The sequence below is a fragment of the Scyliorhinus torazame genome, chromosome 13, assembly GCF_047496885.1.
Source record: "Scyliorhinus torazame isolate Kashiwa2021f chromosome 13, sScyTor2.1, whole genome shotgun sequence".
In the NCBI taxonomy this organism is placed as follows: domain Eukaryota; kingdom Metazoa; phylum Chordata; class Chondrichthyes; order Carcharhiniformes; family Scyliorhinidae; genus Scyliorhinus; species Scyliorhinus torazame.
Genome location: NC_092719.1, coordinates 203,365,014 through 203,377,812, shown reverse-complemented (window position 1 = coordinate 203,377,812; position 12,799 = coordinate 203,365,014). Strand labels below are relative to the sequence as shown.

At 48.9% G+C, this 12,799-nt stretch overlaps 1 protein-coding gene across 1 annotated transcript in view; it reads right to left on the bottom strand.

Moving 5' to 3' along the window:
• mst1rb (macrophage stimulating 1 receptor b) overlaps positions 1 to 3,594 on the bottom strand; it is a 173,931-nt gene extending 170,337 nt beyond the window's left edge. Inside the window, exon 1 of the mRNA XM_072472923.1 lies at positions 3,306 to 3,594. The gene's annotated coding sequence lies outside the window, so the exon portion shown is untranslated. The remainder of the gene's footprint in view (positions 1 to 3,305) is intronic.
• Positions 3,595 to 12,799: the final 9,205 nt, after the last annotated feature.

Sequence of the window (12,799 nt, the reverse complement as noted above, 5' to 3'; positions counted from 1 at the left end):
TGTTCATGGCTGGCCGGGCTCCACCCACACCGCTCACACTTGACCTCCACTCTCATAAACAGCTGACTCATCCTAGACCTTATTCGTTGCACCCTGTGTACCACCTTTAACTGTATAAGCCCAAGTCTCGCAGACAAAAATTTGGCATTCACCCTTCGCAGCGTTTCACACCACACCCCTTTCTCCAATTCCACCCCCAACTCCTCCTCCCACTTAACCTTAACCCCCTCCAGTGATACAGTATACTCCTCCAAGATCCTCCTGTATATTCCCAAAGTACTCCGCCCCTCCGTCCCCGCAAGTGACAGAACCCTCTCCAGCATCGACAATGGTGGCACTACCAGAAACATCGGAAAACTCTTCCTCGCAAAGTCACAAACCTGTGTAAACCTCAAAGATTCGGACTGCCCAAGCTTCTCTAACTACTCCTCCAAGCTCGCAAACCGCCCCTCCAAAAACAAATTTCTCATTCCTTTCACCCCTTTGTCCTCCCAGCCCCTAAACCTAGCATCTAATCTTGCCAGTTGGGACATCTGGTTTGCGCACATCGGCACCAAGTTCAATACTGCCGCTAATTTAAAGTGTTGCCGAAATTGTCCCCAAATCTTCAGTGTAGCGACCAACACCAGGTTAAAACTCCCAGAAGTTTGGAACATTATGCATAAGATGATGTCTGCTGAGAATGTGGTGCGATGTATGAACATGGCAAGATATTAGATGCCTACTAAGTAATGTTTAGTCAATGGTGATTTTAGTTTGTTACAGTAAAAGTCTCAAAATATGAAATTTTGTTGTGCACAGGAGCAGTTCATGGGTTGGATTTTATGAGGCACCATATTCCCTTCTTCTCCTCACCCCTGGCTGAAAAGTTGGTAGTCAGCCCTCCACCACCCCCTCCCCCCCCACCCCCACCCCACCCCCACCCCACCCCCGGCCCCCAACAACCTAAAAGTCAGCTGCTCCACAACCATTTTATGCTGGGAGCAGCCTTAATTATTTCAGGTTGGGGCTTGCACCCCAGCCTGGGTGGAAGTCCCGCCCGAGAGAGCTGCGGGCTGTGGAGCTGTATACTAACATGGAATTAAATCTCACAGGACAGGAAAGAAACTTGGCAGGAAAAGACAGAAAACATAGGCACACCTCCTCAGCAGGCAGATGCATACAAACAGAGTGTAAAAATATACAGTCACCACTGCAGCATGCCAGTTTGTGAAATGTACAGTATTGCACAATTGTGCAACATCTGCTCGTTGTGCCTGGATTTGGACTAAAATAGAACTGGAATTCCTGCGATAGGTTAAAGGCACAAACCACGCATCTCGCAACCAACGACTTCTGCAATAAAAAGACTTTAAACATCCCACTAACTGACAGTAGCAGGAAAAAGCATAAATTTGCAAACCGTTCAATTATAAACACAACAGAGGGAAGAAGCTCACTCACATGGTTATTCTATTTTCCAAATCATTGCCACATACCACCCCAACTGTTAAAGAGTTATACAAGATATTTCCTTTATTCTTTGACTTAACAGAGTGAATTCTGATCTTGATTTCCAGTTGTTATGTGAACAGAAAAATCATCCTATCACGCAAAGTTTTATTGTCACGATACAGCCGTTTGTAACTGGAAATTCAGATTAACTTTCACCAGGAGCGGACAGCACGGTGGCGCAATGGTTAGCACTCCTGCCTCGGGCAGGGCGGTGGCGCAGTGGGTTAGCCCTGTTGCCTCCCAGCGCCGAGGTCCCAGGTTCGATCCCAGCTCTGGGTCACTGTCCGTGTGGGGTTTGCACCTTCTCCCCGTGTTTGCGTGGGTTTCGCCCCCACAACCCAATGTTGTTCAGGTTCGGTGGATTGGACACGCTAAATTGCCCCTTAACTGGAAAAAATGAATTGGGCACTCTAAATTTTTTTTGAAAGCACTGCTGCCTCACAGCGCCGAGGACCTGCGTTCGATCCCGGCCCCGGGTCACTGTCTGTGTGGAGTTTGCACATTCTCCCCGTGTCTGTGTGGGTTTCACCCCCACATCCCAAAGATGTACAGATTGGCCACGCTAAAGTGCCCCTTAATTGGAAAACAAAATTGGGTACTCTTAAATTTATTTTTTTAAACTTTCACCAGGAGAGACGCAGAGGAATGAGAAATAGCCAATGGTCTAAAGGGGTCACATATTGTTCAGACAAACCAACACAAACCACCAGGCATCTATTCGCAAAATGCCCACACATCATTCTCAGTAAAACAGGATCCGAGTTGTTTGACAAAGATTAAGACAACCAGTGTTACTCTGCCAGAGGGAGGGAGGGGGAGATCTGGGGATAACGCCAGCTCACCGCCGCTCCCAGAGAGGACGGAGAATCTGGTGCCCAGCCAAATCGCCAATCTCCAAAGCGATCTCGGAGAATCCCGCCGGTGTGAAGGGACGGAGAATCAGCGTCTGTGACTGCTGAAAAAAAAGACAGACAGATTGCTGCCAGGGGAGTCGTTTACAGATAGTAACGGGCGGCACACTGGTTAACACTGCTGCCTCACAGGGGCAGGGTCCCAGGTTCGATTCTAGTCTTGGGTGACTGTGCGGAGTCTGCACATTCTCCCCGTGCCTGCGTGGGTTTCCTCCGGGTGCTCCGGTTTCCTCCCACAATCCAAAGATGTGCAGGTTAGGTGGGTTGGCCACGCCAAATTGCCCCTTGGTGTCCAAAAGGCTATGTGGGGTTACTGAGTTACGGGGATAGGGTGGAAACCTGGGCTTAAGTAGGGTGCTCTTTCCAAGAGCTGCTGCAGTCTCGATGGGCCGAATGGCCTCCTTCTGCAATGGAAATGCTATGATTTTATGATTCTATGTCCATTCCTTGAATGCTGACTGTAACTTGGAATTTCCTCTCACTCCTCATGGCTCTCTTACTGTGTAATTCCAAACGAAAGTAAAAGAATATTCAATGGACACTCTCCAGGAGCTTACAACATGTTTAAATTGTTGTTTTCAGTCCCCACTCCCCCTTCAGTTTTTTTCACTAACACCAGATCAGGGAAAATAAAATAAAATTGGCCCTTGCTAAATTGGGCAAACTTTCATGTAAACCTTTCAATCTCTCGCCCTCTGAATGTCTTCAAATGTTTTTTTTTGGGGGGGTGGCTGTAACTTAACCTGAGGATTTGGGAATGTAGGGAGTTCTCAGTAAACTTTTAAAGTAAGCATTCTGCCTGATTCATGTCCTCGTTGCTAATCAACTTCAAGAACATTTCAGGATCTTCGGGAATGGAGGGGACACATTCTTGATGGAGTTTGTTAGAGGCAGACTCACCTGGGTTCAGCGATCCGGGAAGTGAAGTGGGTCCCGGAACCGTCCAGGTAACTTGCGCCACAGGTGTGAAGAAGGGGGAGAGCAGAGATTGATCCGGGTTAGCCAAGCCTCCCACTGTTCAAGGTTTCAGCACCAGGCTGCTGTATGAACGCCGGGTGCCCGGGCAGCAGGACCTGGACCAGTCCCTCCTGCCCTCACCTGGCTTCTTGCTCTAGGTGCTGCCTGGGCTGCGGGGCAGCTGCGTGGATCGTGGCCGCTGCGGAACAGTCCACCTCGGCTAACGTGAGGCGGGCTCTCTGCGGTGGGTTGGGCTGCACACTTTCTCCTTCCAGCCGACTTTGCACCCAACCTTTCTCCTCTCTGCAACACGAAAACTCAGCTCCCTCTTGTGGCAGCTACCTCACACACATTATCACCACCCATTGACAGTGCAGACATATCTCACCCAAGATTTACATTTATTGCTTATGATCCCTATCTTAGATACATGTTTAATGCCTCGCATGTATATATGTGGGGTGTGTGTGTATGTATGTGTGTGGTAGGGCAACACGGTGGCGCAAGTGGTTAGCACGGTTGCCTCACGCGCCGAGGTCCCGGGTTCGATCCCGGCTCTGGGTCACTGTCCGTGTGGAGTTTGCACATTCTCCCCGTGTTTGCGTGGGTTTCGCCCCACAACCCAAAAGATGTGCAGGGTAGGTGGATTGGCCATGCTAAATTGCCCCTTAATTGGATAAAATTAATCGGATATTCCAAATTTATAAAAAACAAAAAGTATGTGTGTGGTGTGTTTATGTATGTATGTGTATATGTGTGTGGTGTGTATATGTGTGTGTATGTCTGTGTATATGTGTGTGTATGTCTGTGTGTGTGGTGTGTATGTATGTGTGTGTGTGTGGTGTGTGTATGTATGTGGTGTATGTATGTGGTGTGTGTATGTATGCGTGTGGTGTGTGTCTGTATGTAGGTGTATTTGGTATGTGTGTGTGGTGGGTGTGTATGTATGTGTGGTGTGTATGTATGTGTGTGTGTGGTGTATGTATGTGTGTGTGGTGTGTGTACGTATGTGTGGCATGTGTATGTATGTATGTGTGGTGTGTGTGTATGTATATGTTTGTGTGTGGTGTGTGTGTATGTATGTGTGTGGTGTGTATATGGATGTGTGTGTGGTGTGTATGTGTGTGGTGTGTGTATGTATGTGCATGTGCATGTGGTGTGTGTATATGTATGTGCATGTGGTGTGTGTATGTTTGTTGTGTGTTTATGTATGTGTGTGTGGCGTGCGTATGTATGTATGTGTGTGTATGTATGTATGTGCGTGTATGTGTGTGGTGTGTATGTATTTGTGTGTGGTGTGTGTATGTATGTGTGTGTGTGGTGTGTATGTATGTGCATGTGGTGTGTGTATGCATGTATGTGTGCGTATGTATGTGTATGTGTGTAAATCCCGAAAGGCGTGCTTGTTAGGTGAATTGGACATTCTGAATTCCCCCTCAGTGTACCCGAACAGGCGCCGGAGTGTGGCTACTAGGGGATTTTCACAGTAACTTCATTGCAGTGTTAATGTAAGCCTACTTGTGACACTAATAAAGATTATGTGTGTGTATGGTGTGTGTATGTATGTATGTGTATGGTGCGTGTGTGTATGTATGTGTGTGTGGTGTGTGTATATCTCTGTGTATGTCTATGAGTTTATATATATATGTTTGTGTATGTATGTGTGTGATGTGTGTGTATGTTAGTGTGTGTATGTGTGTGTGTGTATGTATGTGTGTTGATATATGTGTGTGTATGCATGTGTGTGGTGTGTGTATGTATATGGCATGTGTGTAGGTCAGTATTTCCTTCCTCTTTGGGGTAAGCATATCTGTTTAGAAAAACCTTTGAGAAAACATTTCCATATGAGGTGAGTACATTCACTTAGATAAGTACAAGCTGAACCGTGACTGTGTCAGCCAAGCTCAGTCGCATTCTGGCCACTTTGAGCTAATCTACCCGCTCGGAAGAATTTCTTTTTAAAATGGACTTGCCCGGCAGAGAAATCGACCGCAAAGAGTGCAATGTCGAAATTGACATAGAATAGGCGGAGGGGGTGAAATTACAAACATCGAGCCCAGGCAACGAGGCATCAAAGATGGCAGAGGAAGTGTTCTTGCCCAACACCCTCAACATGATGACAGAGGAGGTAGCCATAGAAATAAAGAAATTTGGTGAAGAAGTGGATGAACACTTCAAGAAACACGCTCAGGAATTGAAGGTGTCAATTAAAAGCCACGGTGGGAGCAGCTGAGCAAAACAACTTGTGGTGAACCACTGTAATAGGAGATGTAAGGTAGGACCTGCACTACAGGTTCGCCGGTAGCTCCTGCCAGCTGGCTCCGCCCAGGGAGAACTGTATAAATATGCATGACCTCCAGTGCCCTGCCATTTCACCAGCTGCAGCAGGAGGCCACGCATCTGACTGTAGTAAAGCCACAGTTGTACCCAACTTTAGTCTTTGTGCAATTGATCGTGCATCAATTTATTACAGCTGGTCGTTTGCGGCCTCACGACCCTCAAGGTCGATCCCCCCTCCATTTTTGCCAATCTAACTGCGGATTGCAAGCCCGTTGCCACTAGGAGCAGACGGTACAGCACCCAGGACAAGACCTTCATCAGGTCCAAAATCCAGCAGCTGCTTAAGGAGGGTATTATCGAGACCAGCGAGAGCCCAAGTGGTACTGGTTAAAACTGGGAAGAAACACAGGATGGTCGTGGACTACAGCCAGACCATCAATCGGTACACGCAGCTCGACGCGTACCCCCTTCCACGCATATCTGATATGGTCAATCAGATTGCGCAGTACCGGGTCTTCTCAACAATTGACCTAAAATCCGCCTACCACCAGCTCCCCATCCGGAAGTCGGACCGGCCATACACTGTCTTCAAGGCGGACGGTCGCCTCTACCACTTCTTTTGGGTCCCTTTCGGTGTCACAAATGGGGTCTCGGTCTTCCAAAGAGAGATGGAACGAATGGTCGACCAGTACAGTTTGCAGGCCACCTTTCCGTATTTAGATAATATCACCAGCAGGACCACGATGCCAACCTCGATAAATTCCTCCGCACTGCCACTCTTCTCAACCTGACCAACAACAAAGAGAAGTGTGTGTTCAGCACGACCCGGTTAGCCATTCTCGGCTATATAGTCCAAAACAGACTTCTCAGGCCCGACCCCGCCGCATACACCCCCTCATGGAACTTCCCCTCCCCCACTGCCCCAAGGCCCTCAAACGCTGCCTGGGGTTCTTTTCCTACTACGCTCAGAGGGTCCCAAACTATGCGGGCAAGGCCCACCCACTCATTCAGTCCACCCAATTCCCCCTTGCGGCCAAGGCACAACATGCTTTCGCCCGCATCAGAGCAGACATCGCCAAGGCCGGGATGCGCGCAGTGGACGAGTCACTGCCTTTCCAAGTAGAAAGCAACGCTTCAGACATCACCCTTGCCGCTACTCTAAACCAGTCAGGCACACCCGTGGCATTCTTTTCCCGCACCATTCATGCCTCGGAAATTCGACACTCATCCGTCGAAAAGGAGGCCCAAGCTATCGTTGAAGCTGTGCGGCATTGGAGGCATTACCTGGCCGGTAAGAGATTCACTCTCCTTACGGACCACCGGTCGGCAGCCTTCATGTTCGATAACACACAGCGGGGCAAGATCAAAAATGATAAAATCTTGCAGTGGAGAATCGAGCTCTCCACCTATAATTACGAGATCTTGTATCGCCCTGGTAAACTCAACGAGCCCCCAGACACCCTCTCCCGAGGTACATGTGCCAGCGCACAAGTGAACCAACTTCGGGCCCTACACGACAGCCTTTGTCACCCGGGCGTCACTCAATTGTACCATCTGGTCAAAGTTCGCAATCTGCCCTACTCCGTCAAGGAAGTAAGGTCAGTCACCAGGGACTGCCAGGTCTGAGCGGAGTGCAAGCCGCACTTCTACCGGCTGGACCGTGTGCGCCTAGTGAAGGCTTCCCACCCCTTTGAACTCCTCAGCATGGATTTCGAAGGGCCCCTCCCCTCCACCGACCGTAACACGTACCTTCTCAGTGTGGTCGATGAGTATTCTAGATTCCCCTTCGCCATCCCATGCCCTGATATGACGTCTGCCACCGTCATCAAGGCCCTCAGCGCCATCTTCGCTCTGTTCAGTTTCCCCGCCTACATCCACAGTGACAGGGGGTCCTCATTCATGAGCGATGAGCTGCGTCAGTTCCTGCTCAGCAGGGATATAGCCTCCAGCAGGACGACCAGCTACAACCCCCGGGGAAACGGGCAAGTAGAACGGGAGAATGGGACGGTTTGGAGGGCTGTCCAGCTGGCCCTATGGTCCAGGAACCTCCCAGCCTCTCGCTGGCAGGAGGTCTTCCCTGACGCTCTGCACTCCATCCGGTCACTATTGTGCACCGCCACTAATAACACACCCCATGAACGTGTTTTTACCTTCCCCAGGAAGTCCACATCCGGGGTGTCGCTCCCGACTTGGCTCGCTGCTCCAGGACCGGTCCTTCTCCGTAGGCATGTCCGACTCCACAAGGCGGACCCCTTGGTGGACAGGGTTCACCTGCGCCACGCCAACCCTCAATATGCCTACGTTGAGTTCCCCGACGGACGCCAAGATACTGTCTCACTCAGGGACCTGGCACCGTCAGGTTCCACCCCAACACACCCCCCCACCAATGCGCCCCCCCCCCCACCTCCCACCGCGCCGCCATTATCGACCCCACCAGACTACCCCCCTCCCCTTTTCCGCACAAGAGGACGAAGAGGACTTCTGCACGCTACTGGAGTTCCCCGATGACTGGCCAGCATCAGCACCGCCACCACCGCCATCGGTGCCACCTCCACCACCGCCAGCACCGACTTCGCCGCCACCGTTATGCCGCGCCCAACGAAGCACCAAAGCACCGGACCGGCTGAACCTTTGACGGACTCTGGACCGTGAACATGGACTTTTCTTTCCCTACCACTGTACATAATTGCACTAATTGTATATAGTTTCACGTCACCCCCGCCGGACTCAATTTTAACAGGGGGTGAATGTGGTGAACCACTGTAATAGGAGATGTAAGGTAGGACCTGCGCTACAGGTTTGCCGGTAGCTCCTGCCGGCTGGCTCCGCCCACGGAGAACTGTATAAATATGCATGACCTCCAGCGCCCTGCCATTTCACCAGCTGCAGCAGGAGGCCACGCATCTGACTGTAGTAAAGCCACAGTTGTACCCAACTTTAGTCTTTGTGCAATTGATCGTGCATCACAACTAAAGCGGTTGGTGTGCAGGTGGATTAATTGAAAAACATGGATGAGGGCTTATCCCAGCACGAAGACAGGCTTCCATCCTTGGAGGCCAAAATGGTGATCGTCAGGAACAAAGGCCTCGAGGCAAAGCTGGATGATTTAGAAAATAGGTCCAGGCGCATGAACCTGAGGCTGGTGGGTCTACCTGAGGGAGTTTTTAAAAATAAATTTAGAGTACCCAATTATTTTTTTTTCCAATTATGGGGCAATTTAGTGTGACCAATCCACCTAACCTGCACATCTTTGGGTTGTGGGGGTGAAACCCACGCGGACATGGGGAGAATTCGAACCCGGGTCCTCAGCGCCGTAGTCCCAGTGCTAACCACTGCACCACCGTGCTGCCCCCCCTACCCGAGGGAATTGAGAGTGCAAGGCCGACCGAATACGTTGTTGAAAAGTTTTCACAGTTGATGAGTGGTGATGAGGTATTTGCTGTGCCGGAAACAGAGCACATCGGGCCTTGAGGCACAAACCACGACCGAATGAGCTACCTTGAGCGGTGATCATTCGGTTTCATAGTTTTCAGAGAAACGAGCGGGTCCTGGAATGGGCCCAGAAAGTGCAAAACCTGAACTGGGACGGCAACACGGGAAAGGTTTACCATAACATTGGAACGGATCTGGTGAAACAATGGGCGGCCTTCAATAAGGTGAAGACCATCCTGTTTAATCGAGGAGAGCATTTTGGGGTTGTGTAGTCCGTGAAATTAAGGGTCACGTTTGACTCAAAACATTTCTATTTCAAAACTCCTGAACAGGCGGAGGACTTTATCAAATATCGTGGTCTAGACTCGGCTTGAGAGCTGCGGACGGGCGGTTGGTCGGTTGCGATGTTAATATTTTATTGTTTTTATTGTTAATGTTGTTCAGGTTTTGAGTTGGGTTAATGGTGGAGGTGTTTGGATGGGGTAATTTCCTCTTCTGTTTTACTTTTAAGATTATCCTTCTTTATGGAGTAAGTCATTGCTGGGAGGTTGCGGGGGTGGGGATATCTTTCCTCAGTTTAAGGCCTTTGTTTATTTTGGGTGGGATAGAGGATCGGGTGGGGTGACATTCCTCCAAGCAACCCACATGCGAGATCAGACACGGCTTTGAAAGGCTCGGGTGAGCCAGGTTTTCCACTCAGGATTTGATAGCAGGGCCCAGGGGGTGGCGATCCTTATAAAAAAAAGAGTCCGCTTTCATTTGGATGCATGAACAAAGAACAAAGAACAAAGAAAATTACAGCACAGGAACAGGCTCTTTGGCCCTCCCAGCCTGCGCCAATCCAGATCCTTTATCTAAATCTGTCGCCTATTTTCCAAGGATCTACTTCCCTCTGTTCCCCGCCCGTTCATATATCTGTCTAGATGCATCTTGAATGATGCTATCGTGCCCGCCTCTACCATCTCCGCTGACAAAGCATTCCAGGCACCCACCACCCTCTGCGTAAAAAACTTTCCACGCACATCTCCCTTAAACTTTCCCCCTCTCACCTTGAAATCGTGACCCCTTGTAATTGACACCCCCACTCTTGGAAAAAGCTTGTTGCTATCCACCCTGTCCATACCTCTCATAATTTTGTAGACCTCAATCAGGTCCCCCCTCAACCTCCGTCTTTCCAATGAAAACAATCCTAATCTACTCAACATTTCTTCATAGCTAGCACCCTCCATACCAGGCAACATCCTGGTGAACCTCCTCTGTACCCTCTCTAAAGCATTCACATCCTTCTGGTAATGTGGCGACCAGAACTGCACGCAGTATTCCAAATGTGGCCTAACCAAAGTCCTATACAACTGTAACATGACCTGCTGACTCTTGTACCCAATACCCCGTCCGATGAAGGCAAGCATGCTGTATGCCTTCTTGACCACTCAATCGACCTGCATTGCCACCTTCGGGGTACAATGGACCTGAACTGCCAGATCTCTCTGTACATCAATTTTCCCCAGGACTCTTCCATTGACCGTATAGTCCGCTCTTGAATTAGATCTTCCAAAATGCATCACCTCGCATTTACCTGGATTGAACTCCATCTGCCATTTCTCTGCCCAACTCTCTAATCTATCTATATTTTGCTGTATTCTCTGACAGTCCTCCTCGCTACCTGCAACTCCACCAATCTTAGTATCATCTGCAAACTTGCTAATCAGGCCACCTATATCTTCGTCCAGATCATTTCTGTATATCACAAACAACAGTGGTCCGAGCACGGATCCCTGTGGAACACCACTAGTCACCTTTCTCCATTTTGAGACACTCCCTTCCACCACTACTCTCTGTCTCCTGTTGCCCAGCCAGTTCTTTATCCATCTAGCTAGTTCACCCTGAACCCCATACGACTTCACTTTTTCCATCAACCTGCCATGGGAAACTTTATCAGACGCCTTACTGAAGTCCATGTATATGACATCTACAGCCCTTCCCTCATCAATTAATGTTGTCACTTCCTCAAAGAATTCTATTAGGTTTGTAAGACATGACCTTCCCTGCACAAAACCATGCTGCCTATCACTGATAAGTCTATTTTCTTCCAAATGTGAATAGATCCTATCCCTCAGTATCTTCTCCAACAGTTTGCCTACCACTGACCTCAAGCTCACAGGTCTATAATTCCCTGGATTATCCTTGCTACCCTTCTTAAACAAAGGGACAACATTAGCAATTCTCCAGTCCTCCGGGACCTCACCCGCACTCAAGGATGCTGCAAAGATATCTGTTAAGGCCACAGCTATTTCGGCCCTCGCTTCCCTCAGTAACCTGGGATACATCCCATCCGGACCTGGGGACTTGTCCACCTTAATGCCCTTTAGAATACCCAAAACTTTTCCCTTCCGACTTGACCTAGAGTATTTAAACATCCATCTCTAGCCTCAACATCCGTCATGTCCCTCTCCTTGGTGAATACCGATACAAAGTACTCATTAAAAATCTCACCCATTTCCTCTGACTCCATGCATAAATTCCCTCTTTTGTCTTTGAGTGGGCCAATCCTTTCTCTAGTTATCCTCTTGCTTCTTATATACGAATAAAAGGCTTTGGGATTTTCCTTAACCCTGTTAGCCAAAGATATTTTATGACCCCTGTTCTTAATTGTGTGTCTCTTAATTTGGCTCTGAAGATGGCGGCCAATATGAATACTGATCAAAGACTCGATACACCAGTTAGTAAGTTCAAACTCAATGCTCATTTATTTACACACACAGTCGAATATACTCATGCATAAAACTCGACAGACTAACTATCACTACTGCTAAAGCCTATACTTAGATTCGAGCGCCCACTCAGTCAGAGGAAGGCCGTTGTTCGGTTCTGAGGCATATTGGAGGAATATGCTCCAATAATGGGGCGATTCCTTGACCGGGGGGTGGTCGTTCACCTTTCTTTGTCTCGGCCACTGCTGGCGCCGAGAGGTCTGGATTGGGGTCGAATTGGTATGGAATAACAGGTCTGGATTGGGGTCGAATTGGTATGGAATAACAGCTAGGAGCGTCTGTCTCGTAGCGTGCGGTGACCTTGGGCTTACTTGTTCTGATGTTGCTGTTGGACAGAACTCTCCTTGGTGAGACCCAAAAGGGGCTTCACGCGCTTTTGGGCGGGCCTTGAACTTGGCCCCAATTAATTGGGCCGTTTCCCAATCGTTCCCATCGATTTCCTCCAATAGAGGGGTGGGTGCCCTGATTGCTGGGCATCTCCTAGGTGGCCATTGGCCTGTTTTGTTCTGGTCTCCTCTGGCCCCGGGGTGTCTGCCTTGGTATCGTTTACTTAAATGTTTCTCTTTTGTCCCTGGGGATGGCTCATTAGTATGCTAATGGTTTTGCAGTATCGGTCTTGTCTGGGAGCTACGGCTCCAATCAACAGACAAACCCTGCACCTGCTTGCTTTCTCAGTATTGTCCATTTTCCCTTGTTGATCTTATTAGCCTTAGTTTTATTAGCTCTAATTCTGTCACCTTTGCTCACGAGTCACCAGGTATCTTTCTGATACCGCCACGTGGTTCAAGCTCAAGTAATGATTAATAATACAGCACACCGCTTAGTAAATGTTAAATCAACGATCATTTATTATATACAGCAATAAATACTTACACAATAATCCTACTTCTAGACTATTAACTACCACTAAAGGCCAATACTTCACTTTGGTGATGGCCCACCAGGTCAGGGAAA